The sequence below is a fragment of the Marmota monax genome, unplaced genomic scaffold (genome assembly GCF_021218885.2).
Source record: "Marmota monax isolate L192 unplaced genomic scaffold, Marmota_monax_Labrador192_F-V1.1 WCK01_AAM20220418_F8-fsc00390, whole genome shotgun sequence".
Taxonomy (NCBI): Eukaryota; Metazoa; Chordata; class Mammalia; order Rodentia; family Sciuridae; genus Marmota; species Marmota monax.
In genome coordinates this window covers 514,682-541,445 of record NW_026693450.1, presented here as the reverse complement: position 1 = coordinate 541,445, position 26,764 = coordinate 514,682, and positions in this window count along the sequence as shown.

Sequence of the window (26,764 nt, the reverse complement as noted above, 5' to 3'; positions counted from 1 at the left end):
GTTCCAGGGGACTATCTCATCCAGGGGTGAGACTCCTCAAACCTGAGTGTCAGGAGGAGCTCATATACCATCAGCCCAAGAGTCGAGGGGAGTCCCCCCTCCAGGGGGGAGACCCCTCGAACCTGGGTGTCAGGGGAAGCTCCTACTGCCCCCAGGATTGAGGGGACAACCCCTCGAATCTGGGTGTCAGAAGGAGCTCCTATACCATTGCACCCAGTGTCTTATGGAGTTCCCACCTCCAGTGGGGAGACTCCTTGAACCTGGGTGTCAGGTGGAGCAGATATACCACCGCCCCCAGGGTCAAGAGGAGTCCCCTCTCCAGCCGGGAGAACCCTTGAACCGTGTGTTGGAGGAAACTCCCACCCCACCCAGGGTCAAAGGGACTCCCTTCTCCAGGGGCGAGACCCCTCGAAGCTGGGTTTCAGGAGAAGTTCCAATTGTCTCCAGGGTCGAGAGGAGTCCCCCCTCCAGGGGGAGACTCCTCAAACCTGGGTGTAGGGGGAGCTCCCACCACCCCCAGGGTCGAGGGGACTGCCCCCACCAGGGGGAGATGCCTCAAATCTGGGTGTCAATGGGAGCTCTTATACCATCGCCCCCAGTGTCATGTGGAGTCCCCCCTCCAGGGGGAAGACTCCTCAAACCTGGGTGTCGAAGGGAGCTCATATACCATCCCCCCCAGGGTCAAGGTGAGTCCCCCCTCCAGGGGCTACACCCCTCGAAATGGGTGTCGGGGGAGCTTCTTCTGACACCCTGGGTCGAGGGGACTCCCACCTCCAGTGGCGAGACTCCTCGGACCTGGGTGTGGGTTGGAGCTCCCACCAACACCCAGTTTCTAGGGGACTCTGCGCTCAAGGGTCGAGTCCCCTTGAACCTGGGTTTCAGTGGGAGATCTCACCGCACCCAGGGTCGCAGGGACTCCCGCTTATACGGGCGGGCCCCCTCCAACCTGGGTGTGGGCGGGAGCTCCCACCTCCCTTAGGGTTGAGGGGACTCCCCTATCCAGGGAGGAGATCCCACAAACCTGGGTGTCGGAGGGAGCTTGTATACAATCACCTCTAGGGTCGAGGGGAGTCCCCATCCAGGGGAAAGTCCCCTCAAACCTGGGTGTCAGGAGGAGCTCCCACTGCCCCCAGTGTCAAGGGGAGTCTCCACTCCAGGGGGAGAACCCTCAAACCTGGGTGTCGGGGGAGCTCCCACCGCCCTCAGGGTCCAGGGAGTCCCCCTTTTAGGGGGGAGACCCCTCAAATCTGGGTGTCAGAGGGAACTCGTATAGCATTACCCTCAGTCTCAAGTGGAGTCCCCACTCCAGGGGAAAGACCCCTCGAAACTGGGTGTCGGGAGGAACTCCACAGTCCAGGGGTGAGGGGAGTCCCATCATCATTGTATACCATCACCCCCAGGGTGGGGGGGAGTCCCCCTCCCAGGGTGTAGACCCCTCAAACCTGGGTATGGGGGGAACTCCCACCGCCCCCAGGGTTGAGATGAGTACCCCCTCCAGGGGGAGACCCCTTGAACTTGGGTGTCGGAGGGAGCTCCCACGGCCCCCATGGTCAAGTGGACTCCCCCCTACAGGGGCAAGAACTCTCAAACCAGGGGGTTATGGGAAAATCCCCCCGAGACCTAGGTTCGAGGGGACTCCCTCTACAGGGGAGAGACCCCTCTAACCCGGGTGTCCGGGGGCACTCAGGACACCACCTCACCCGCGGAAAGGAGACTCCGCCCTCCATGGGGGAGGTCCTCTTTAACCTGGGTGTGGGGGGCACCCCGTACACCACTGCACCCATGGGAGGGGGGACACCCCCTCCAGGGAACAGGTCCCCTCTGAGGGTTGTCAGGGGCGCCTGGTCACCACCGCACCCGGATAGGAGTGGTCTCCACCATCCAGGTGGGAGATCCCCTCTAACCCGGGTGTCAGGGGGCGCCCCGGGTGCCACCGTACCAGGGGTGAGGGGACTCCGCCCTCAAGGGTTGAGGTCCCCTTTAACCCAGGATTCAGGGGTGCCCTAGACACCACCACACCTGTGTGGAGGAGACTCTGCCCTCCACAGGGAGGTCCCTCTAACCCAGGGGTCGGGTGTGCCCCAGACACAGTGGCACCCGGGATGGAGGGGATTCTGCGCTCCAGGGGGGGAAGTTCCCTTTAACCTTGGTGTCAGGAGGCGCTCAGGACACCGCAGCCCAGGGTAAAGAAAACTCCGCCCTCCAGGGGGGAGGTCCTCTCTAACCAGGGTGTTGGGGGGCACCCCAGACACTGCAGCACCTGTGGTGGAGGGGACTCTGCCGTCCGGGGGGGAGGTCCCCTATAACCGGTGTTTCAGGGTGCCATCCGGACATCGCCCCACCCATGGGGAAGGGGAATCCACCATCCAGGGGGGAAGTTCCCTCTTACCCAAGTGTCTGAGGCACCCTGTACACTAACGCTCCCAGGGTAGGGGGGCCTCCCCCCTCCAGTTAGGAGGTCACCTCTTATCCATGTGTTGGGGGCCCCTATTAACCAGCACACCCAGGGTAGGGGGGAATTCCCACCACCCCCTGGGCTGAGGGGACTCCCCCTTCAGTGGGGAGACCCCTCAAATCTGGGTGTCAGATGGAGCTCGTATTCCATGGCCCCCAAAGTCAAAGGGACTCCCCCCTCCAGCGGAGAGACCTCTTGGACCTGGGTGTCAGGGTGAGCTGCCACCGTCCCTGGGGTTGAGGGGAGTCCCCCCCACCAGGGAGGAGAACCCTCGAACTTGGTTGTTGGGAGAGCTCGTATACCATCAGCCCCAGGTTCGAGGGTAGTCTCCCCTCCAGGGGTGAGACTACCCTCAAACCTGCGTGTCAGGTTCCTCCACCCCCAGGATCAGGGGGACTCCCCAGTCCATGGGGGAAATCTCTCATACCTGTGTGTTGTGGGGAGCTCCCACTGCCCCCAGGATCGAGGAAACTCCCCCTCCAGGGGGGAGACCCCTTCAACCTGGATGTCCGTGGGAGCTTTCACCACCCCCAGGATCGAGGAGACTTTCATTAGAACCTGGGTGTCGGGGGGAGCTCCTATACCATTGCCCCCAGTGTCAATGGGAGTACCCCCTCCAGGGGGGACACCCCTAGAACCTGGGTGTCAGCAGGAGCTCCCACTGTTACAGGTCAAGGGGACTCCCCCATTCAGGGGGGAGAATCCTCGAAATGCATGTCAGGGAGAGCTTGTATACCATCACTCCCACGGTCGAGGAGAGTCCCCCGTCCAGGGGGGAGATCCCTCATACCTGGGTGTACCGGGGAACTCCAACCGCCCCCAGGGTCAAAGAGACTCCCCCCTCCAGGGGGGAGACCCCTTGGACCTGGAGGCTGGGGGACCTCCCACCTCCACTAGGATTGAAAGGACTCCCCCCTCCAGGGGAGAGACCCCTCAAAACTGGGTGTTGGAGGGCGCTCATATACCATTGCCCTCAGGGTCGAGGGTAGTCCCCCCTCGAGGGGGAGAGACCCCTAAAATCTGGGGTTTCTGGGTAGCTCCATCAGCACCCAGGTTCAAGGAGACTCCCCCCTCCAGAGGAAAGACCCCTTGAACCTGGGTGTCAGGGGAGCTCCTATATCATTGCCCCCAGGGTCCAGGGAAGTCACCCCTCCAGAGGAGAGACCACTCGAACCTGGGTGTTGGGGGGAGCTCCCACCACTCCCAGTGTCGAAGGGATTCCCCTATCCAGGGGAGACACCTCAAAGCTGGAGGTCAGGGAGAGATCGTATACCATCTCCCCAAGGGTTGAGGAGAGTCCCCCTTCCAGGGCAATGATCCCTCAAACATGGGTGTTGCAGGGAGTTCCCACTGCCCCCGGGGTCAAGGGGACTCCCCCCTTCAGGGGAGAGACCTCTGGAACCTGGTTGATGGGTGGAGCTTGTATTCCATCATTCCCAGTGTGGAGGGGAGTCTCCCCTCCAGCGGGAATTCCACTCAAATCTGTTTCGGAGGGAGCTCCCTCTGTCCACAGGATCGAGGGGATTCCCCCTTCAGGGAGGAGAACCCTGAAATTCATGTCAATTGGAGGTTGTATACTTTTGCCCCAGGGTCAAGGGGGGGTCCTCCCTCCAGGCTGGGAGATCCCTCAAACCTGGGTGTCCCAGGGAGCTCCAACCACCCCAAGGGTCTCCTTCAGGGGGAGACCACTCAAACCTGGATGTCTGAGGGAGCTCCTATATCATCATTCCCAGTGTCGAGTGGACTCCTCAAACCTGGGTGTTGGGGGGAGCTCATATGTCATCACCCCCAGGGTTGAAGGGAGTCCCCCTCCAGGGGCAAGACCCCTCGAACCTGGGTGTCTGCCAGAGCTCCCACCAACACCCAGGGTTGAGATTACTTCCTCCTCCAGGGGGCAGACCCCTTGTACCTGGGTGTTGGTGGGAGCTCCCACCACCCTTAGGGTCGAGGGGACTCCCCCCTCCAGGGAGGAGACCCCTGAACCAGAGTGTCAAGGGGAGCTTCCACCGCCCCCAGGGTCAAGGGGACTTCACCTTCTAGGAGGGAGACCCTTAGAACATGTGTGTTGGGGAAGCCTCCACTTCCCCCAGGGTTGAAAAAAACTCCCCTCTCCAGAAGAGAGACACCTCGAACCTGGGTGTCAAGGGAGCTCCCACTGCCCCAGGGGCGAGGAGACTCCCCCGTCCAGAGGGGAGACCCCTCAAACCTAAGTGTCGGGAGCTCCCACCAACCGTTTTGTTGAGGGGAATCCCCCTGTCGAGGATGGAGACTCCTTGAACCTGGGTGTCGGAACGAGTTCCCACCACTCCCAGGGTCCATGGAACTACCCTTTGCAGGGGTGAGATCCCTTGAACCTGGGTGTCGGGGGAGCTCCTATACCATCACCCCAAGGGTCGAGTGGTGTCCCTCCTCCATGGGGGAGACTCCTCGAACCTAGATGTCAGGGGAGCTCATATACCTAAGTCCCCAGGATCCAGGGTTATCTCCCCTCCAGGAGAGAGACTCCTCTAACCTGGGTGTCGGGGGGATCTCCCACCGCATTCAGCATCCAGAGAACTTTCCCATTCAGTGGGGAGACCCCTCCAACCTGGGCTCCGTGGGGAGCTTGTATACCATAGTCCCCAGGATCGAGGAGTGTCCCCCATCCAGGGGCCAGACCACTCGAATCTGGGTGTCTGAGGGAGATCCCACCGACACCCAGGGATGAAGGGACTCCCCATCCAGGGGCGAGACTCCTCGAACCAGGGGGTCATGTGGAGATTCCACTTAAACCCAGGGTTGAGGGGACTCTCCCCTTCATGGGCAAGACCCCTCCAATGTGGGTGTCGGGGGAAGCTCCCAGCAACATCCATGGTCGAGGGGAATTCCCCTTCCAGGGGAGAGAACCCTCGAACCTGGTTGTCAGGGGGAGTTCCCTCCGCACCCATGGTCAAGGGAACACCCCCTACAGAGGCTTGATCCCTCGAATCTGGGTGTCAGGAGGAGCTCCCACCGCCCCTGGGTTGAGGGGACGCCCCCCTCCAGGGGCAAGAACCCTCGAACCTTGGTGTTAGCATGAGCTCACATTACATTTATGGTCAAGGGGACTCCCCACTCAGGGGCCAGACTCTTTGAACCTGGGTATCTGAGAAAGCTCACACCACACCCAGGGTCAAAAGGACACCCCTCTCCACCTGGGTGTCGGCTGCATGATCTTGGGGACTCCCCCTTGATGGAGGAGACCCATATAACCTGAGTGTCGGTAGCTGCTCCCACCACACCCAGAGTCAAGGGAACTGTGCCCTACAAGGGGGAGACCTCTCAAACCTGGGTGTCGGGGAGCCCACACCACCACCGGGATCCAGGGGACTCTGCCCTGGGGGGGACCCCTCAAACCTGGGTGTTGTAGGGAGCTCCCACTGACCCCAGGGTGGAGGGGACTATGCCCTCCAGGGGGGAGGCCCCTCAAACCTAAAGTCTGAGGGAGCTGCCACAACCCCCAGGGTTGAGGAGAATCCCCTCCAGGGTCGAGACCCCTCAAATTTAGGTGTTGGAGGGAGCTCTTATACCATCACTCTCCAGTATCAGTGGAGTCCCCCATCCAGTGGGGAGACCCCTCAAACCTGGGTGTCAGGGAGAGCTCCCACCTGCTGAGAGCCATAGCCAGTCCCAATGACGCATGGCATTTTTGCCAGATCAGAGTGGTTGAGAGGTGATGCCAGCAAGCCATTGAGATGATAATGGTTATGTTAAGCTGTGTATATTAGACCCCTGCTGACCGCCTGGGCCTGCTACTTTGGAGTTCTCCCGCTACTTTGGAGTTCTCCCGCTACTTTGGTGTTCTAGTGGGGATTCCCAGAGAGTTCCCATTGGTTGGGGAAGTGCTGGGGAGAGGGATTTCTGGTTGGTGTGTGATGCATCTAGAGAGAAGGCCTCCTGCTGCTTTTGGGAGAGTTCCTGGGAGGGTGTGAGGAGTGTGCTGGTGGAGTTCAGAAATAAAGTTTGTTCCTGCTTCAGTGGCTCATGATTTGTGCCCAGCCAGACTGCGGCATTTGGCAGCCCATTCTGAACACCTGAAGCTCGGAGATAAGTGAAATTGCTCGCCCCTGAGGGAAGGCGAGAGAATGGGTGACCATTTCAAAAAACAATGTGTTCTTGTTTTGATTTGTTTTGTTTTTGTTTCAAGCTGCCTATCCCTAGAACTTTCTCAGGCCAACTGAGAAAAATGGTTGGCTCAAGGTTTGAAGTTGTTCAGCCCTGAGGAAGAGAAAATTGATACAACGATTTTTGTTCCGTTTTTGTTTAATTCTGTTTCCATTTTGTTTTGTGTTATTTTGTTGGGTTGTGTTATCTTTATAGTAGATTAGAAATTACTAAAAAACAAACCAAAATAGTGTTAAGTAAATTGTTAGAGGTTCAGACCATGGAAAAAGACATTTTAGATCAAGCAAAAGAGAAGGTCTCTCGAGCTAATCATACAGAGGAAGAAAATTTAAAGGAAAAGGGGCTATTAGGGAAAAAGCTACAACAGGAGGCTGATACCAACACCGTTCTATCACCAGAGGGCATAATTCAACCAACAGCTCCACCTATAGAGACAGCTGAGTGGCCCTCAACCCCCGTAGTTGATAGGTGGGATCCTGAGACAGGACCTCAAAGATTAGCATGCCCTGTACTTGAGCAGGCAGGAGGGCAGTGAATTCACCATGCTCTAGATTTCAAAACAGTGAAGCAGTTAAAGGAGGAAACAACCTATGGTCCCCAAGCACCCTTCACTGTAAGCATGGTCGAATTCATTACCAACTTGGACATGACGCCAGCAGATTGGGCTAGTATGTGTAAATCTGTGCTAAATGGAGGACAATATTTGTTACGCAAGGTTGCCAATGAGGAATTTTGCACAGAGACGGCTAGGCGAAATGCAGCATCTGGTTACCCTCAAAGAAATCTAGATATGTTGTTAGGAAAAGGACCTTATGAGGGTCAAGAGCAACAAATTGAATATAATCCTGCTATATATGCACAAATTGCTGCAGATGCAGTTAGGGCATGGAAGACTTTACAAGGACATGGAGATTTACAAGGTCAATTATCTAAGGAAATACAGAGAGCTAATGAACCTTACGCTGAATTTGTAGATAGGTTTATTCAAGCAGCTACCAGAGTTTTTGGGGATACATAACAAGCAATGCCATTAATAAAACACTGGCTTATGAGCAAGCAAATCATTGCTGCAGAGAGGTCATTAGACCATGGAAACATGAAGTATTAAACACATATATTAAATTATGTAGAGACATTAATCAACAAGGGCAAGACTTGGCAGCTGCAGTACAACAGGCTTTAGATGCCAGGCCAAAAACATGCTACAATTGTGAACAAACAGGACATTTTAAAAGGAATTGCCCAATAGGAGGAGGGTTTAACAAAACTAGGTATCAAAGGAGTAGAATATCGGGTATTTGCCCACAATGCTGTAAAGGGAGACATTGGGCTAATGAATGCCGTTCTCAAACCACCATAGAGGGTACTCCTTTATCAAAAAACAGACAAGGACCAGGTGTTTACCCATGATATCATGGAGAAAAACATCAGGCTCCATTGCCAAAAAACAGACTGGGGGGGGCCCAATGGAACCCAACAACACCATCAGGGTAGTGCCCAGGACACATTATCCATTAAATCCCTCATCAGATAAACGAGAGGGAGTGCAGAGTTGGACATCTGCGCCTCCGCCAGAGCAGTACTAACTCCAGAGATGGGAGTTAAAATCATTCCCACAGGAGTAAAAGGACCTCTTCCCCAAGGAACTGTAGGCTTATTATTGGGACGCAGTTCTTCTATGCTAAAAGGACTTATGATAAGTCCCGGGGTAATTGATCCCGATTATGAAGTGAAATAAAAATTATAGCTGGTTCTCCAAATGGTATATCAGCAATTTCACCAGGAGATAGAATAGCACAGTTATTAATAATACCCAGCCTACATGATAAATTTTCCAGTAGTACTATAGAAAGAGGTTCCAGGGGATTAGGCTCCACAGGTGTAGATTGGGCTATGCTTTCTTTAAATTTAGATTCTCGCCCAATGATAAAGCTAAATATTCAAGGACATGAATTTCATGGGCTACTTGATACAGGTGTAGACCTTAGCATAATATCTCATCAAGAATGGCCAAAACATTGGCCATTACAACAAGCCACTCAAATATTTTGAGGCCAAGGAATGGCGACTAATCCCCATAGAAGTGCAATGGTATTAGATTGGAAGGATCCTGAAGGATGTGAAGGAACTATACAACCATATGTATTGGATCATCTTCCTATAAATTTATGGGGACTAGCTGTCCTAGATCAATTAGGTTTGACATTAACAAATAACATCAATCCTAATGCTCCCACTACTAGTTCTAGACAAGGTTTCAGGAAAGAAAAAAGATTAGGAGAACAAGAACAAGGTATAGCAGCACCAATTCAAATAGATCAAGGAATAAATAGACATGGATTGGGTTTTCAGAAGGGGTCACTGAGGCAATAAAAATTACTTGGAAATCAGAAAGACCAGTATGGGTTCCTCAGTGGCCCCTGACTAAAGAAAAGATACAAGCAGCCCATGACCTGGTCAAACAACAATTAGTGGAGGGACATATACAACCTTCCGTATCTCCCCATAATACTCCCATTTTTGTTATCAAAAAGAAATCTGGTAAATGGAGATTATTGCAAGATTTAAGAACCATTAATAATGAGATGGTTATTATGGGACCTGCTCAATCGGGGATTCCTCAATTGTCTGCTTTGCCAAAAACCTGGTATGTTTTAGCTAGAGATATTAAAGATTGTTTTTTTTCAATTCCAATTCATCCTGAGGATAGTCCACTTTTTGCATTTACTATCCCTGCACAGAATCATGAAGGTCCTGATCAGAGATATGAATGGAAAGTACTCCCTCAAGGGATGGCTAACAGCCCTACTATGTGTCAAATTTATGTTAACAAAGCAATCCAGCCACTTAGAACTCAAGATCCTGAACTACAAATATTTCACTATATGGATGATGTATTATTAGCACATAAAGATAAAAACACATAGCTAGAATGTTATGCCACACTTACAAATTTATTAAAAAATTATAATCTAGAGATAGCAATAGATAAAATACAATTAAATTTTCCAGTTAATTATTTAGGAGTTCTATTATCCTCAACCAGGGTCCGTCCACCAAAAATTCAAATACGAGTAGATCAACTCAAATCGCTTAACGACTTTCAAAAGTTATTAGGAGACATAAATTGGATAAGGCCTTATCTAGGCATACCAACAGGAGAGTTGGGACCTTTATTTGATATCCTAAGAGGTCCATCAGATCCAAATTCACCCCGCATGTTAACGCCTGAAGCAAGAAAGGCATTAAAAATTATTGAAACATATATGGAAAATATGCATTTGGATAGAATTGATATAACTTTGCCTTTATTATTTCTTGTACTACCAACAAAAAATATTCCTACAGGAGTATTTTGGCAAGAAGGTCCATTATTGTGGATACATTTATCTTATTCTCCTAACACTATTCTTACCAGGTATCCTGAGGCTGTAGGACAATTAATACTCAAAGGAATAAAAGCAGCAAAGGGAGTGTTTGGAATTTCTCCCAATAAAATTATTATTCCATATACTATGGATCAAATTGATGAGTTAGCTAATGAGTTAAATACTTGGGCAATAATCATGTGTAAATCTAATGTTTCATTTGATAAACACTTACCATCTAATCCTTTGTTGTCTTTTTGGTCTTCGCATCCTGTAGTTTTTCCAAAAATGACAAGAAAAACCCCTATCATGAATGCTCCAAATGTATTCACTGATGGGTCAAATAATGGTACAGCAGCAGTAGTTACCCCTGATCAAACTTTTACATTTTTAGTACCCAAACAATCAGCTCAAAAGGTGGAGCTTAATGCAGTTTTACAAGCTTTTGTGATGTTTAAAGATTCTGTATTTAATTTATTCTCTGATAGTCAGTATATAGTTAATGCTATAGTATCCCTTGAAGATGCTGGCAGGATTTCCCCTTCCTCTACTGTTTTCTCTTTGTTCTCTGTTATACAAAGTCTAATCTGGGACAGAAAAGATCCATTCTTTATAGGACATATCAGAGCACATACAGGATTGCCTGGAGCCCTTAGTTTGGGCAACAATTTAGCAGATAAAACTACACATGACATACATATTTTCTCTACACTAGAAGAAGCTACACATTTTCATAAAAGGTTCCATGTCAATGCTAATACTTTACAAAAGCATTTTAAAATAACTAAGGAACAAGCTAGACAGATAATAAAACAATTTCAAAATTGTGTGACCTTTTTACCACAAGTTAATCTTAGAGTCAATCCTAGAGGACTGATACCTAACCATATTTGGCAGATGGACGTCACACACTTGCCACAATTTGGAAAATTAAAATATTTGCATGTTACAGTTGATACTTCTTCTGGATTTTTGATGGGCTCCCTTCAAGCCAGAGAAAAAAACTAAAGATATTATAGCTCATTGCTTACAAAATTTTGCCACTGTGGGCGTTCCAAAACAGTTAAAAACAGATAATGGTCCTGGTTATACTTCTACCTCTTTTAAACAATTTTGCTCATCATTTGGCATTACTCACATAACAGGAATCCCATACAATCCACAGGGACAAGGCATAGTTGAAAGAGCTCATCAAACTCTTAAGATGTACTTATTAAAGCAAAAAGAGGGAATTGGAAAGGGGTATATATCCCCCAAAGATAAACTTAAAATAACCCTTTTTATTCTAAACTTTTTAAATTTGGATTCATCAGGGCTTAGTGCTGCGGAAAGGCATATGTATCCAAAAAATGTACATAAGCCTAAGTTACTTTGGAAGGATATTTTAACAGGACAATGGAAAGGTCCTGACCCAGTGATTGTCTGGAGTCGAGGTTCTGTTTGTGTGTTTCCACAGGGAGAACAGCAGCCTATTTGGATTCCAGAGAGACTAACCAAAGCGATTTCTACAGACCAAAAAGAAGATGATTTGACTCAAATGCATAACAGCTGATATCCAGAGCTCCAGCTTGGCTATTCTTACATCTGCAACAATTGTTCTCCCACACCTGGAGGCTAATGAATAATGAACACTATTTAAGCCTATTTCAAATATAAGAAACCTTGGGGATTGCTTTTGGGAATACCTTCAGACCCATTATGCAATTTACAGGAAAAAGGATGGGATACCCAAAAAAGAGTCAAACCCCGATGGTAACCAGGATGTCTTTTTTCAATATCTATTTTATTATTGCCTTTTCCCACATCATAAAATTCTATTTTATTTTTTGAGCTCATACAGACCTATGCTAATATTTTTCTGATCAGTTCTATTTTTTGACTGTGGAGTTTTTAAACATTTCAGTGGAGATTTCACCTGTTTAAGGCTACAAGGCCTTTACTATTGTCTTACGTGTTGTATGTTATGTGTGCACACTTGTGTTTTGTGTTGTCTTATGTGTTGTATGTTATGTGTGCACACTTGTGTTTTGTGTTGTATGTCTGTATGTGCATATGTCCATATATCATATATGAGGAGCGCTCATGGAAAAATAAATCCAAATATTTTTTATTCACGTGATTTAAATGGTTTAATTTAAATTGGGTAAACAGCTGTTGAGGATTGTTTTAATGTGTGAACAAATAAGGAGGTTAACAGATCTGTTTATTTACTTTCACCTTTCCTTTTCATTATATTTAATAATTCTGTTCAGGATAATGTAAATTTTCAGAAAATTGCTTTCTTAGTGCCTGTTGGAATGTTACATAATATTTTTTTAGCCATCGTGGCCAGAATTCCTATCTTCATCCCAGTGGTTGTGAAGACAAAGATAAAACCAAACTACAGCTTCTTCTATAGCTATAACAGTAAACTGTATAAACTGATGCATCAATGAATAATAACTCAACAAGTAATGCTCAATCAAGGAGTCGATTTACTTTAGGAGGAAATGGACATATTGATGGATTCCTCCTCTTTGAACTGCTTGCAGAACTTGCCTGGACTATGTATCACTTGTATACATTGTGAACTATCTGTTGGTGCAGTGAATTGTGGTAGTGCTGGAGTATCTTTGCTGATGGTGTCACTGGTGGTACAATTTTTCCAAAGGAGCAGTTAATTGGCTTGGTGTCTTGGCATTTCTGTATCCTCCTCCCTTCTGCTAGTGATGGTCTAAAATTTGGGGGCCAACAGAGGTGAGGCAAAGAACCTCACCCCCCCCACTGGCACCAAGGCCAAATTTGGGGGCCAACAGAGGTGAGGCAAAGAACCTCAACCCCCCCCCCCCCACTGGTGCATAGGCCTATCCACAAGTATGGCTGTATGCAGGACTGGTAGACAGTGATGGGTAAGATCCAATTGCAGTGGTACCAACCTAAGACAGGAGGCTGACGCCTTGAGGTCAGCTCATCCAATGATGGGTAAGGACCATATGTAGTATAGGACAACCTAACAGGCACGGTCCCTAAGCCACATTGCTTGTTGTTTAATTAAACATAAGAGGGGAGATGCTGAGAGCCATAGCTGAGTCCGAATGACGCATGGCATTTTTGACAGAACAGAGTGGTTGAGAGGTGACGGCATCAAGCCATTGAGATGATAATCCTTATGTTAAGCTGTGTATATTAGACTCCTGCTGTCCGCCTTGGCCTGATACTTTGGAGTTTTCGAGGGGATTCCCGGAGAGTTCCCATTGGTTGGACATGTGCCGGAAAGGGATTTCAGGTTGGTGGTTCCTGAAGGAGCCGTGTGGCATTTGGGAGATTTCCCGTGTTGCAGTAATTCACTTGCAGGTCAGCATGGGAAAAGAAAGAAGAAGCAGAGCAAGCAAAGCAGCAGCAGAAAAAAAGTCCTTTATTGTGTACAGCAATCTTTTTATAGTATTGTGAACAAAGAAGGCAGCCTTCCAACATCAATATATCAGGTCTTTCAGCTAATTAAACATAGCATACAGAAGTTTTACTTTCTAATCAGAAGTGACCCGCTTCTCATGGCTAATCTATTCTCGGCCCGGAGTATGTTGAGCTCTGCTCTTTGTTAAGAACAGATAATAAAATTTTTCTCAGTGCCCTCCTAGCCCACTTGGCAGAACATCCCATTTGCAGGCAAGTCCTCCCAAGGACAGCAGACACCTTGTTTTCAAGCATGTCCGCAGTTACCTTATCTAAACCTTGAAGGAGCCTCTCGTTTGCAAGTAGGCCCTCCCAAGGACAGCAGACACCTCGTTTTCAAGCATGTCTGCTGTTACCTATCTATACCTTGACAGAATATCCTGTTTGCAGGCAAACTCCATCAAGGACAGGAATAGTAACGCAGTCACATCTGATTCTCTACATCTCCCTCCTTTTGTTTTTGTAAAAGAGCCATAGCAGAAGCGAAAAGAGAGGTTTCATGTTTCAGTTGCCTTCGCTTTTTCCAGCGTTCGAAGACTATATACAAAACAAAACACAAAACAAAAATTATTACAGTGTTACCTAAAGAAGTTGACAACAAGGTAGAGAAATGACTTAAGGGATTTAAATTAGCAATACTTGAAGACAATTTTTGTAAAATGTCAGATCCTGTTAGTTCAGGTAATGTCTTACTAAAGGTGTCCATAATAGTTTTTTCCAAATTCATAATTTCTAAAGTTAAATTTGATGTCCATTTAACCGTCTTTTAACAGTTTCCCAGGAATCACTGGTATTATATGGCACAGGAGTCACACAAATATGAGAAGAATTCCAGTCACACTTCAGAACACTTCTGGTAGCCAAGATAGTCACTTGATCGCCAAGCCAGGAAACAGTATGTTGTAAATTGATCACATCTGTAGCCAATTGAGAGTTTAAGTCCTTTTGTTGTTGCCATAATAAATGAGCATCTTGATGCCATGTTCTCACGAAATTCGCAGTTTGAATGTCTTGATGTGAAGCAACTCCAGCTACTGTAGCAGTGGCAGTTACAGAAGCAACTGCAAGGAATGAAGCTATAACTATTTCTATTAATCGTAGAGAGCGATGTAACAAAACTTGAACAGCATTGTACAAATGAGTAACAGACAATGAATCAGAGCAAGGATGAGTCAAATTAACAGGCACCCACAATTCTGTGCGAGCTTTAACAATAACTAAAGAATAATTATTAATTTCTATTAATTCCCAATTAGTTCTATTTACACATTGAGTAAGATAACAGTCTATACATGATATAGTTCCCCAAGTTACATTCCATTCCCAGTTTCCAATCATAAGAGAATAAGGGAATTTAACACATGCAGAAGCAAAATAAGTCAGATTATTATGTAGATGTACTTCAAAAGGAGAGGAACGGGATACGTCTAACGTGAAATTTCCAGTCCATACAGTGAGTTTCCCAGATACTTCCCATAATTTCCATATATCCCCTTGAATATTGGAAAACCTTATATGCTGTAACATTGGAGGGACAAAGCATAATGTTGCATTTTAATTGTCTCATTACCCCAAGCATTTATTGTCCCATTATGTCGATGCCATCTTAAAGTACGATTTGACCAACTTTCTATAAATTCAGAATGATCAGGACTCCAATCAACTATAGTGATATTTTGATATTTGACTACTGTTTTAGGGTGATGATCACGGCATTTTTCCCACTCTAAATGAGTTAAAAAGGTTTCAAAATATTTAGCTGAACATAAAGGAAGATGAGTTCTGACAAAGCATTCTTCAGATGATAGGGATGATTGATTAACATACACACCAGAGGTATTAAATCCTCGGGAAGATATCATGACAGTAAAAACAGCAGTAGAATAACTACGATAATTAACTCCCCAAGTATTATAGGAATGAGTGTCATTATGTGCTATAAGAGGCAAACAGAAAGAACGAGCCCCTATACACAATGGGACTCCTACAACAGCTACAGTAATATTTGAAATATTATACAGATTTTTATGGAATGGAATATTTTTAATTCCCCCACATGCAGGAGGGGGGAAAATTAGTATTATTAGTACACACATGAACTTTTGGTTCTCCCCAGGAAACATTGTGCACCAAAGGAGGGTTAGGAACATAGGCCCAAAAAGCAGAAGAATGAGCAGAAACTATACTTACCTGGCAATTAATAACTGCAAGCATAGCTAATAAAATATTAACAGGATTTAAAGGCTGATTTGTCTTTTGAAGGGTTTTTTCAGCTTCTTGAGTCAACTTTTTTATCTGTCCCCATGTTGGGGGGTCTGCTGTTTTCGTTGCCATTGTAGAAGTTTTTTGCATAGTCAGCTCCTGAAATTGTCTGACAAATGGGTCACTCATTCTGCAAGTTGATAAGTCTTGAAGGTACCTAGAAAGGTGTTTTACCTGTAGAAATAAGAGCAAATCCCCCCCCATGTGGTGCAACAACCTAGAAATCCATTCTTTATTTTCATCCCTGTTCCACATAGGTATTTCCAATTTTTAGAAATAATGGCTGAGATTTAAATGTAGAGAAATGTTGCTGGGCTGCAGGAACCTTGGAAGTTGACCAGACATATAAAAAATTTAAAGTTAGTAAAGTTTTATGAAGTATATTTTGAGGTGTATAAGCCATAGCCATATCCCCCCCTTTTTATTTTTAGTATATATTTTCTTAACGTATGATGTGTCTTTTTTATAATAGCTTGACCCTGACTATTATAAGGTATGCCAAATGTATGTGTAATGTCATATTTTTGTAAAAATGAATGTGATTTTTGTGAGGTATATGTAGGTGCATTGTCAGTTTTAAGTTCTTAAGGAATTCCCATGAGAGCAAAAACAAGATAATAAATGAGAAATGATTGCATCAGCTTTTTTTTAAGATAAACTGTGGCCCATAGAAAATGAGTATGAGTGTCAATAGTATGATGTACATATCTTAGTTGTCCAAATGACTGAATTATAACAACATCAATTTGTTAAAGAGCAATAGGATGGAGTCCCCTTGGATTAACACCAGGAGGACAATAAGGAATATTAAAAGGAGCACATGATGAACAGTTAGCTATAATTTCACGTTTGTTTTTGAGTTATTTTGTATTTTTTATAAAGTCCTTTAGTGTTTGTATGATGTAAAGCATGTTCTAGATGAGACTTTTGTAAGGGGAATAATAGTTGATCAATATTTTGATTTTTTTTTTAGTTAATGGTCCTGGCAGTGTAGAATGTGCTCTAAAATGAGTAAAATATACAGAGATTTGGCCTACTATTTTTGTTGTTATTTTTACATGTAGTCAGATAGGACATAGAGTCTTATCTTAGGTAAGTAGGGCTCTTTATAAATTTTAAGTAAAGTGTTGTAGTTTTAAAGTTTGTTTTTGTTTTTATTAAATATTAGATTAAAAATTTTATATAAATAATTGTTTAAGTTTATTTGAGTAAAAACTAACACAATATGATAACACATCTAAAACATGTAATAAAAAAAGGCTGAAAGCTTTTATCTTTTTGTAGAAAAATAGAAAAATGTCTTTGTTTTTTATAATATTAACCTTTATGTAGATTAGGCTCTCATTAACTAAAAAATACATTTAAATTGTACCTCAGTGTAAAAAATAACACAAAACTTTATATATCTTATTGATAATAGGCCCAGTTATAGAAATTAAATGATATAAATAAATCTCTAATATGTTATTTTTGTAAGCCTAAAATTACCATGTAACCTTTTGGAGAATACCAGCTTGATATAATTTTTTTAAAGTTTCTATCTTAATGACATATACCTGGAAAATATGAACAAATTTAATATACAAAGAAGAGTAATAGTACCATAATTACTATTGATGTTTTTATATTAATTAAGTTTAGCTCTGAAAGAAATAACATATTAGAATATTGCAAAATAATAGTTGTTGTTTAACCATAGTTGTATAATCTTTAATTTCTTCAAGATTATTTGCTTAAAAAACTTACATATATAGCCAACGTACATAGACCTTCTTTATCACTTGCTTAAACCTATATAGCCAACATACATAGACCTTCTTTATCACTTGCTTAAACCCTTTTATTTACTCACTTCTAGGAACACATTTTTTTTATTAAATCCATAACTAGAACCTTCTAATTTTTTAACCTCTTCTTTATTCACACCTTGAAATAATCCTTGTAAATTTTTGAATTTAAGTAAATTATTCCATTTTAATAAGAGATATTTTGTTATTTGTAGTACACAATTAATCACATTTGTTTACCATACTATGAAAATATAGTGTCTAAATATTAGGGATGATAAAGTAACCATTTATTTATTTATTTTTATTATTTATCAACTTTAAAAATTATTAATAATGTTATGTAATTTAAGGAGTTAAAAGTATTTAATGGTATATTTAACATTTAGCATATTAACCTTGTAAATTAACCCAATATTTAACAAAAGTACTCATAAACAAGTAATCTTATGTCTAATTAATTTACTTATTTTATCAAAACATTAGACAAGTATAATGAACAGTCTTAGCCATTTGTTGTTGTTGTTGTTGAAGAAAAGTCCTAGAATCAGAGCATATCAGTCATTAACATGTTAAAGACATCTTATTTTTATCTGTTTACCCAATTTAAATTGAACCATTTAAATCAGTGAATTACAAATATTTGAATCTATTTTTTTTTAATTTTTTATGAGCGCTCTTTACATATATATCAGTCTTTATATCATGTACATGATATATGGACATACGCACAAACAGACATACAACACATAATACAAATATGCACACATAACACAATAAAGGCCTTGTAGCTATTTTAGGTGAAATTTCCATTGTAATGTTTAAATATTTCACAGTTGATCAAAAATAGAACTGATCAGAAAAACATTAACTTAGGTCTGTAGGATCAAAATTATGAGCTCAAAAAATACAGAATCTAGGAAAAAGCAAGAGTCCTAGAAAAAATGATCAGCTGGTAATTAGAAAGTATCATAAAATTTATTTATCTATTTATTTAATTTATTTATTTATCATTATTATTTTTTTACAATCCCTTTTAAAATGACCTGCTTTTCCACAATTGAAACAAGTTCCTGATTTATTGGGTTTAAGAGCTCCAGCCATGGCTGCAGCAAAAACAGAAGCTTGATGTTCAATTCCTCCCACTCCAGCACAAGCTCTCACATATTCACTCAATGAGGCGTTTTGCCCTTTTAATGGCCCCAAAATACGCTTACATTCAGGATTAGCATTTTCAAATGCCAATGTTTCCAATAATACCTTTGCTATTTGATCTTGACCTACTGCCCTCATTACAGCAGTATGCAGTCTGGCAAGAAAATCAGTATAAGGTTCAGTAGCCCCTTGTACAGTTTTAGTAAAGGAAGGTTGTGCTTGACCAATGGGTATCACACGTCTCCAAGCTCTTAAGAAAACCTGTCGAACTTGTTGAAGATCTGGATCTGTATATTGAGCCTGCTCTCTATAGGCACGGTAATTACCCTCCCCCATTAACTTATCCTCCATAGGTCCCGGGGGATTTTGAGCCTCATTCTCTCGAGCTTGTTTTCGTGCCTCATCTTCCCACCAACTTCTCAATTGTAGCCACTGAGATCCCTCCAAAACTGTTTTGGCTAATGCCTCCCAATCCAAAGGAATAAGTAGTTTAGAAGTTCCTAAATTTTCTAACATACCTAACACAAAAGGAGACTGAGGGCCATATTGAGAGACTGCAGCTTTTAAATCCTTAATAAACTTGTATCCCACTGCAGTATAGTGAACATCAATCATTTGGGGATTTTGAAGGTTTTGTTGTCTAGTTATAGGAAACAAAAGTGGTGGATCAACAATTCCACCAGGGGGATCTGCAAGATCATCATCATCATGTATCATAGTAAGAGGAAATGAAAAACGTTGTTGTTCTCTACCCACATCAACTCTATACCTTGTCACTGGAAAGAGAGAAGCATTAGAAGAAGTAGTAGGTTTAAGAGAAGACCTTTGCTTTTTTAATTTCATTTTTTCTACAAAGGCTTCCATAATTTCTTTCATACTGGAGTCACTATCTGAACTTTCTGAATCTTCCTCATCACCCAGATCTGATTTAGGAGAGTCATCTATAGTATCACAAATATCTTTCTTGGGCTCCGTTTTGTTAACCTTATTATCAGATTCTGATGTATTAACTTGACTTTCACAAAGAGAGCCCTTATCATTATTGCTTTCTAATAATTGTAATGCCTGAGTAATAGCGCTACACAATGTCCAAATCTTTAAAGAAATAACATTTCCAGCCTGATGCTGCTTACGGAGCTCTTTCTGAACCAATCTCCATTCCCCTAAATTTAACTGGACCTTAGTTTGATACTGGAACCAGTGACAAAGACATTCTACAATTTTAAATAACTCCTTGAGTCTCTTATGAGATATTTTCACACCTATGGAATATAATAATCCTTGTAGTAACTCCACATATTGTTCCTTTAAAGACTGGGAGTTTCCCATGTTAGTTCTGAAAGTCCCCCTAAAGTTTCTTTCAACCTGGGGTGATACCTTTCGATATTTGTTAGTTCTGAAAGTCCCCCTAAAGTTTCTTTCAACCTGGGGCAATACCTTTCGATATTTGTTAGTTCTGAAAGTCCCCCTAAAGTTTCTTTCAACCTGGGGCGATACCTTTCGATATTTGTTAGTTCTGAAAGTCCCCCTAAAGTTTCTTTCAACCTGGGGCAATACCTTTCGATATTTGTTAGTTCTGAAAGTCCCCCTAAAGTTTCTTTCAACCTGGGGCGATACCTTTCGATATTTGTTAGTTCTGAAAGTCCCCCTAAAGTTTCTTTCAACCTGGGGCGATACCTTTCGATATTTTGTTAATCCCGAAAGTCCCCCTTTCGTTTTCTTAACCCAGGGTGCTTACCCTTTCGGTGCTGGATCCTGCCGACTATGCCAAATGTTGCAGTAATTCACTTGCAGGTCAGCATGGGAAAAGAAAGAAGAAGCAGAGCAAGCAAAGCAGCAGCAGAAAAAAAGTCCTTTATTGTGTACAGCAATCTTTTTATAGTATTGTGAACAAAGAAGGCAGCCTTCCAACATCAATAAATCAGGTCTTTCAGCTAATTAAACATAGCATACAGAAGTTTTACTTTCTAATCAGAAGTGACCCGCTTCTCATGGCTAATCTATTCTCGGCCCGGAGTATGTTGAGCTCTGCTCTTTGTTAAGAACAGATAATAAAATTTTTCTCAGCGCCCTCCTAGCCCACTTGGCAGAACATCCCGTTTGCAGGCAAGTCCTCCCAAGGACAGCAGACACCTTGTTTTCAAGCATGTCTGCAGTTACCTAATCTAAACCTTGAAGGAGCCTCTCGTTTGCAAGTAGGCCCTCCCAAGGACAGCAGACACCTCGTTTTCAAGCATGTCCGCTGTTACCTATCTATACCTTGACAGAATATCCTGTTTGCAGGCAAACTCCATCAAGGACAGGAATAGTAACGCAGTCACATCTGATTCTCTACATCCCGGGAGCGTGTGTGGAGTGTGCTGGTGGAGTTCAGAAATAAAGTTTGTTCCTGCTTCAGTGGCTCCTGATTTGTGCCCAGCCAGACTGCAGCAACCACCACCCCCAGGGTAAATGGGATTCCCCACTCCAGGGGGAGAAGCCTCTAACCTGGGTATTGAGGGAGCTCCCACTACCTTCAGGGTGGAAAGGACTCTCCTCTCTCTGGGGAGATCGCTGGAACCTGGGTGTCAGGGGGAGTTCCCACCACCCTAGGGTGGAGAGGACTCCTGCCTCCAGGGGGGAGACCCCTCAAACCAGGGTACTGGGGGGAGCTCCCACTGCCCTCAGGGTTGAGGGGACTCCCCTCTCCAGGGGGAGACTCCTCAAACCTGGGTGTTGGGGGGAGCTCTTATACCATCGGCCCCACGGTCGAGGGGAGTCCCCTCTCCAGGGGAGAGATACCTTCAAGCTGGGGGTTCGGAGGCAGCTCCCACAACACTCAGGGTCAAAGGGACTCCAAACTCCAGGGGCCAGACCCCTCGAACTTGGGTGTTGAGGAAAGCTCCCATCACACCCAGAGTCGAGGGGACTCTTTTCTCCAAGGGGGAGAACCCTCAAACCTGTGTATTGGCGGGAGTTCCATCGAACCCAGGGTTGAGTGTACTCAGCCCTCCAAGGGCGAGACCCCTCATACCTGAGTGTCTGGAGGAGCTCCCTCCAACGCAGAGTAGAGGGGAGTCCCCCTTCCAGGGGGAGACCCCTCGATCCTGTGTGTAGGGCAGAGTTCCCAATGCCCTCAGTGTTGAGGGATCTCCCCTCTCCGGAGGGAGACCCCTTGAAGATGGGTGTCTGGGAGAGCACTATACCATCACCCCAAGTGTCAAGGAAAGTCCCCCCTACAGGGGGGAGACCCCTTGAACCTGGGTGTGGGGGGAGCTCTTATACCATTGGCCCCAGGGTCAGGGGAGTCCCCCTTCCAGGGGCAAGACACCTTGAAACTGGGTGTCAAGGGGAGCTCCAATGACACCCAAGGTTGAGGAGACTCCTAACTCCAGGGGCGAGATCCCTCAAACTTGGGTGTCTGGGAAAGCTGGCATCGCACCCAGAGTCAAGGGGACTCTTTTCTCCAAGAGGGAGAACCCTCAAATCTGAGTCTTGGCAGGAGGGTCGAGAGTATTCCCTCCTCCAGGGGCGAGACCCCTCAAACCTGGGTGTCTGGAGGAGCACCCACCGCCCCCAGAGCAGAGTGGAGTCCCCCTTCCAGGGGGAGACCCCTTGAAGCTGGGTGTCGGGGGAGCTGACCAAAACCCAGGTTTGAGGGGAGTTCCTCCTCCAGGGGCAAGAACCCTTGAACATGGGTTTTGGGGGAGCTCCCACTGAAACCCAGGGTTGAGGGGACTCGCCCTTCCAGCAGGGACCCCTGGAACCTGGGCATTGGGGAGAGCTCCCACCACACCCGGGGTCTAGACAACTCCACACTCCAGTGGGGAGACTCCTCGAACCTGTTCTCAAGAAAGCTCGCATGCACCCAGAGTCAAGGGGACACCCCCTTTAGGGGGGAGACCCCTCGAACATGAGTATAGGAGGTAGCTCTCACCGGAACCTGTGTTGAGGGGACTCCCTACTCCAGGGTAAAGATGCCTCTAACCTGGGGATGGGGGGAGCTCCCTTCACACCCAGGGTTGAGGGGACTCCCCCTTCTAGGGGCAAAACCCCTAGAACCTGGGTGTCAGGGAGAGCTCCCACTGCACCCAGGGTAGAGGAAACTCCCCCCTCCAGGGGGGAGACCCCTCAAACCAGGGTGTCATGGGGAGCACACACCAGGGGGAGACATCTAGAACCTGGATGTGGGGGGAGCTCACACCGCACCTGGGGTTAGTAGACTCCCTCCTTCTGTGGGGAGATCCCTCGAACAGGGTGTCAGGGGGAGCTCCCACAGCACCCAGGTTCAAAGGGACTCCCTCCTCCGGAGGGAAACCACTTGAAGCAGGGTGTCATGGGGAGCTCTCACCAGGGGTGAGACATCTCAAACCTGGGTGTTGAGGGGAGCTCACACTGCATCCAGTGTTGAGTGGAGTCCCTCCTTCTGGAGGGAGATTGCCGAAGGCCAGCTGGCTGGGCAAAATAACCGGGGGGTGACGAGCAACTTGTGTACATTGATACAGCAGGAGTAGGAGCCGTTTATTGCAGGACAGGAGCAGTATTTATACATTCCACACAGCTTATCTAGTTAGCATAAACTAGATACATCAGTCAACCAATAAGGAATCTCCACACTTAATGTCTCACTTTTGTTACTTCTCAAACCACTCCCTCTGGCATTTTGCCAGGCACCATCCAGACTTGTTTATGAACTCTAACATTCCCATGGCAAAATGCCAGGTGTTATTTTGACTTGTTTACACACTCTAACATTTCCCCCTTTGTTTAATTTAAATAATGACCATAGTGGTTTTTACACAAACACCATAAATAATCTGCTACAAACAGAAAGGGAGGATACAAAATGCCACAATACCAAGCCAATCGATGGCTCCGTGCAAGAAGCCCTTGGAAAAATTATACCAGCAATGACACCATTAGCAAAGATATCGAGTTACAATTTGTTATAGATTACAGTTTGTTGTCTCAGTCCAGGTAAAGCAGTGTCTCAATAGATTAACTCACAGTCCAGGTAAATCACAGTCCAGGTAAATTCTGCAGGCAGCCAGCTTAAATCACAGTCCAGGTAAGTTCTGCAGGCAGCTAGCTTGATCCGAAGTCTCCTCCGGTTCTCAGCTGAAATCTCAGTCCGGTTTTCAGCAACACTGGAAATTCTTCCACTTTGGTCTTTACCGGCACTGGGATGAAGGCAGGAACTCCGGATGGCTAAAGAAAATCCTTTAGCATTCTACTAAGAAAACAACCTTCTGAACAATTTAGTAGTTTATCTCAAGGTTTTTTACATTTGAAATAATCCTTAATGGCCCTCATTACTCATTAGCTTCCAGGTGTGGGAGAACCATTGTAGCTTAGTTATTGGCATTGAAAATGACCAAATGTCAGGGACGGAAGTAGTGTCTTTTGCCGGCTGTAGCATCCTGGGCAGCCCCAGATGGCCCTGGGGAGTGTCCCGGACTCAAACTGCTACTGGGCACAGGAAGCAAGAGCCTGCGAGACTGTGCCTCCAGGTCAGGTCTAGATTTGGGCTCGCGGCAGTGGAAGAGCCAGCTCCCCGGCCAGGAGGCAGGGAAGGGCCAGTCTTTGCCGCTTCTTGGAAAATCCTTGCTGCGCTGTGACGGGCTTGCACACTCGGCAGCCGCCTCTCCGCTTCACGCACCCTCCGGTAACGAATAGTATTTAGTAATAGCCTTTTGCTGCAACTTTTTTCCTGATAATCCTTCTTCTTCTGAACTTTCTTTTTCTTTCTGACTAGAGTTCCTGGGCTTCCATCAATACATGCCCTAACTATTTTTGGTTCCACTGGGGTGCCTTCTTCCCTTAGTAATTTACTTCTCACCCCTTCCATATTTTCATCACAAAGACAATACAATACACTGAGACAAAACAAGACACAAACATACTGTATCAATCTTCTCCATTTTCTTGAAATGGTCATTTTTCCTCTCGCCCTATCTGCCTAGGGATGAGCAGATTTGCTCCTGTCCTATCTATGGATGGGCAGCTTTTTTTTTTTTTTCATCACTTACCCCCGAGTGTCCTGGAGCTCCCCGTACGGGCCACCAAATGCCGCAGTCTGGATGGGCATAAATCACTAGCCACTGAAGCAGGAACAAACTTTATTTTTGAACTGCAGGAAAACACTTCACACAGCTCCCGGGGAATCCTCCCAAATGCCACGCGGCTCGTCCAGGAACCCCCAGCTGGAAAACATCTCTCCCGGAAAATCCCTCCTCCTGCACTTCCCCAACCAGTGGGAACTCTCGGGAAATCCCCAGAAATCCCCACGAGAACTCCAAAATAGTGCGAGAACTCAAAAGTTGCGGCAAAGGCGGATAGTAATGCCTCGCCTGTCAATCAATACTGTTGGCAAAATGCCAGGGGCCATACAGACTCGGCCATGGCTCTCAGCATCTCCCCCTTTTTGTTTAATTAAACAACAAGCAATGTGGCTTAGGGACCGTGCCTGTTAGGCAGTCCAATTCAACATATAGTCCTTACCCGTCATCAGATGAACTGACCTCTAGGCGTCAGCCACCTGTCTTAGGTTGGTACCACTGCAATTGGATCATACCCGTCACTGACTACTGGTCCAGCATACAGCCATACTTGTGGATAGGCCTTTGCACCAGTGGGGGGGTGAGGTTCTTTGCCTCACCTCTGTTGGCCCCCAAATTTGGCCTTGGTGCCAGTGGGGGGTGGGGTTCTTTGCCTCACCTCTGTTGGCCCCCAAATTTTAGACCATCACTAGTAGAAGGGAGGAGGATGCAAAATGCCATGACACTAAGCCAATTGAGGGCTCCTTTGAAAAATTGTACCACCGGTGACAGCATCAGCAAAAATACTCCAGCACTACCACAATTCGCTGTACCAACAGATAGTTCACAATGCATACAGGTGATACATAGTCCAGGCAAGTTCTGCAAGCAATTCAAAGCAGAGGAATCTGTCAATATGTCCATTTCCTCCCAAAGTAAACTGACTCCTTAATTGAGCATTATTTGTTGAGTTATTATTCATTGATGCATCAGTTTTTACAGTTTGTTGTGATAACTATCGAAGAAGCTGTAGTTTGGTTTTATCTTTGTCTTCACCGGCACTGGGATGAAGATAGGAATTCTGGCAATGATGCTAAAAAAAAAAATTATGTAACATTCCAACAGGCACTAAGAACACAATTTTTTGAACAATTTACATTATCCTGAACAGAATTATTAAATATAATGAGAAGGAAAGGTGAAAGTAAACAAACAGATCTGTTAACCTCCTTATTTGTTCACATATTAAAACAATTTTCAACAGCTGTTTACCCAATCTAAATTAAACCATTAAAATCACGTGAATAAAAAAATTCGGATCCATTTATTCATGAGCGCTCCTCATATATGATATATGGACATACGCACATACAGACATACAACACAGAAGTGTGCACACATAACATACAACACATAAGACAATAGTAAAGGCCTTGTATCTTTACCTAGGTTAAATCTCCATTGCAATGCTTAAAAACTCCACAGTCAAAAAATAAAACTGATCAGAAAAACATTAACCTAGGTCTGTATGAGCTCAAAAATAAAATAGAACTTTATAATGTGGTAAAATGCAAATAATAAAATAAATATTGAAAAAAGCATCCTGGTTAATCACTGTCGCAGATGTAAGAATAGCCAAACTGGAGTTCTGGATATCAGCTGTTATGGATTTGAGTCAAATCATCTTCCTTTTGGCCTGTAGAAATTGTTTTAGTTAATCTCTCTGGAATCCAAATGGGCTGCTGTTCTCCCTGTGGAAAAACACAAACAGAACCCCGACTCCAGACAATCACTGGGTCAGGACCTTTCCATTGTCCTATTAGAATATCCTTCCAAAGTACCTTAGGCTTATGTACATTTTTTGGACACATATGCCTTTCCGCAGCACTAAGCCCTGATGAATCCAAATTTAAAAAGTTTAGAATAAAAAGGGTTATTTTAAGTTTATCTTTGGGGGATATATACCCCTTTCCAATTCCCTCTTTTTGCTTTAATAAGTACATCTTAAGAGTTTGATGAGCTCTTTCAACTATGCCTTGTCCCTGTGGATTGTATGGGATTCCTGTTATGTGAGTAATGCCAAATGATGAGCAAAATTGTTTAAAAGAGGTAGAAGTATAACCAGGACCATTATCTGTTTTTAAC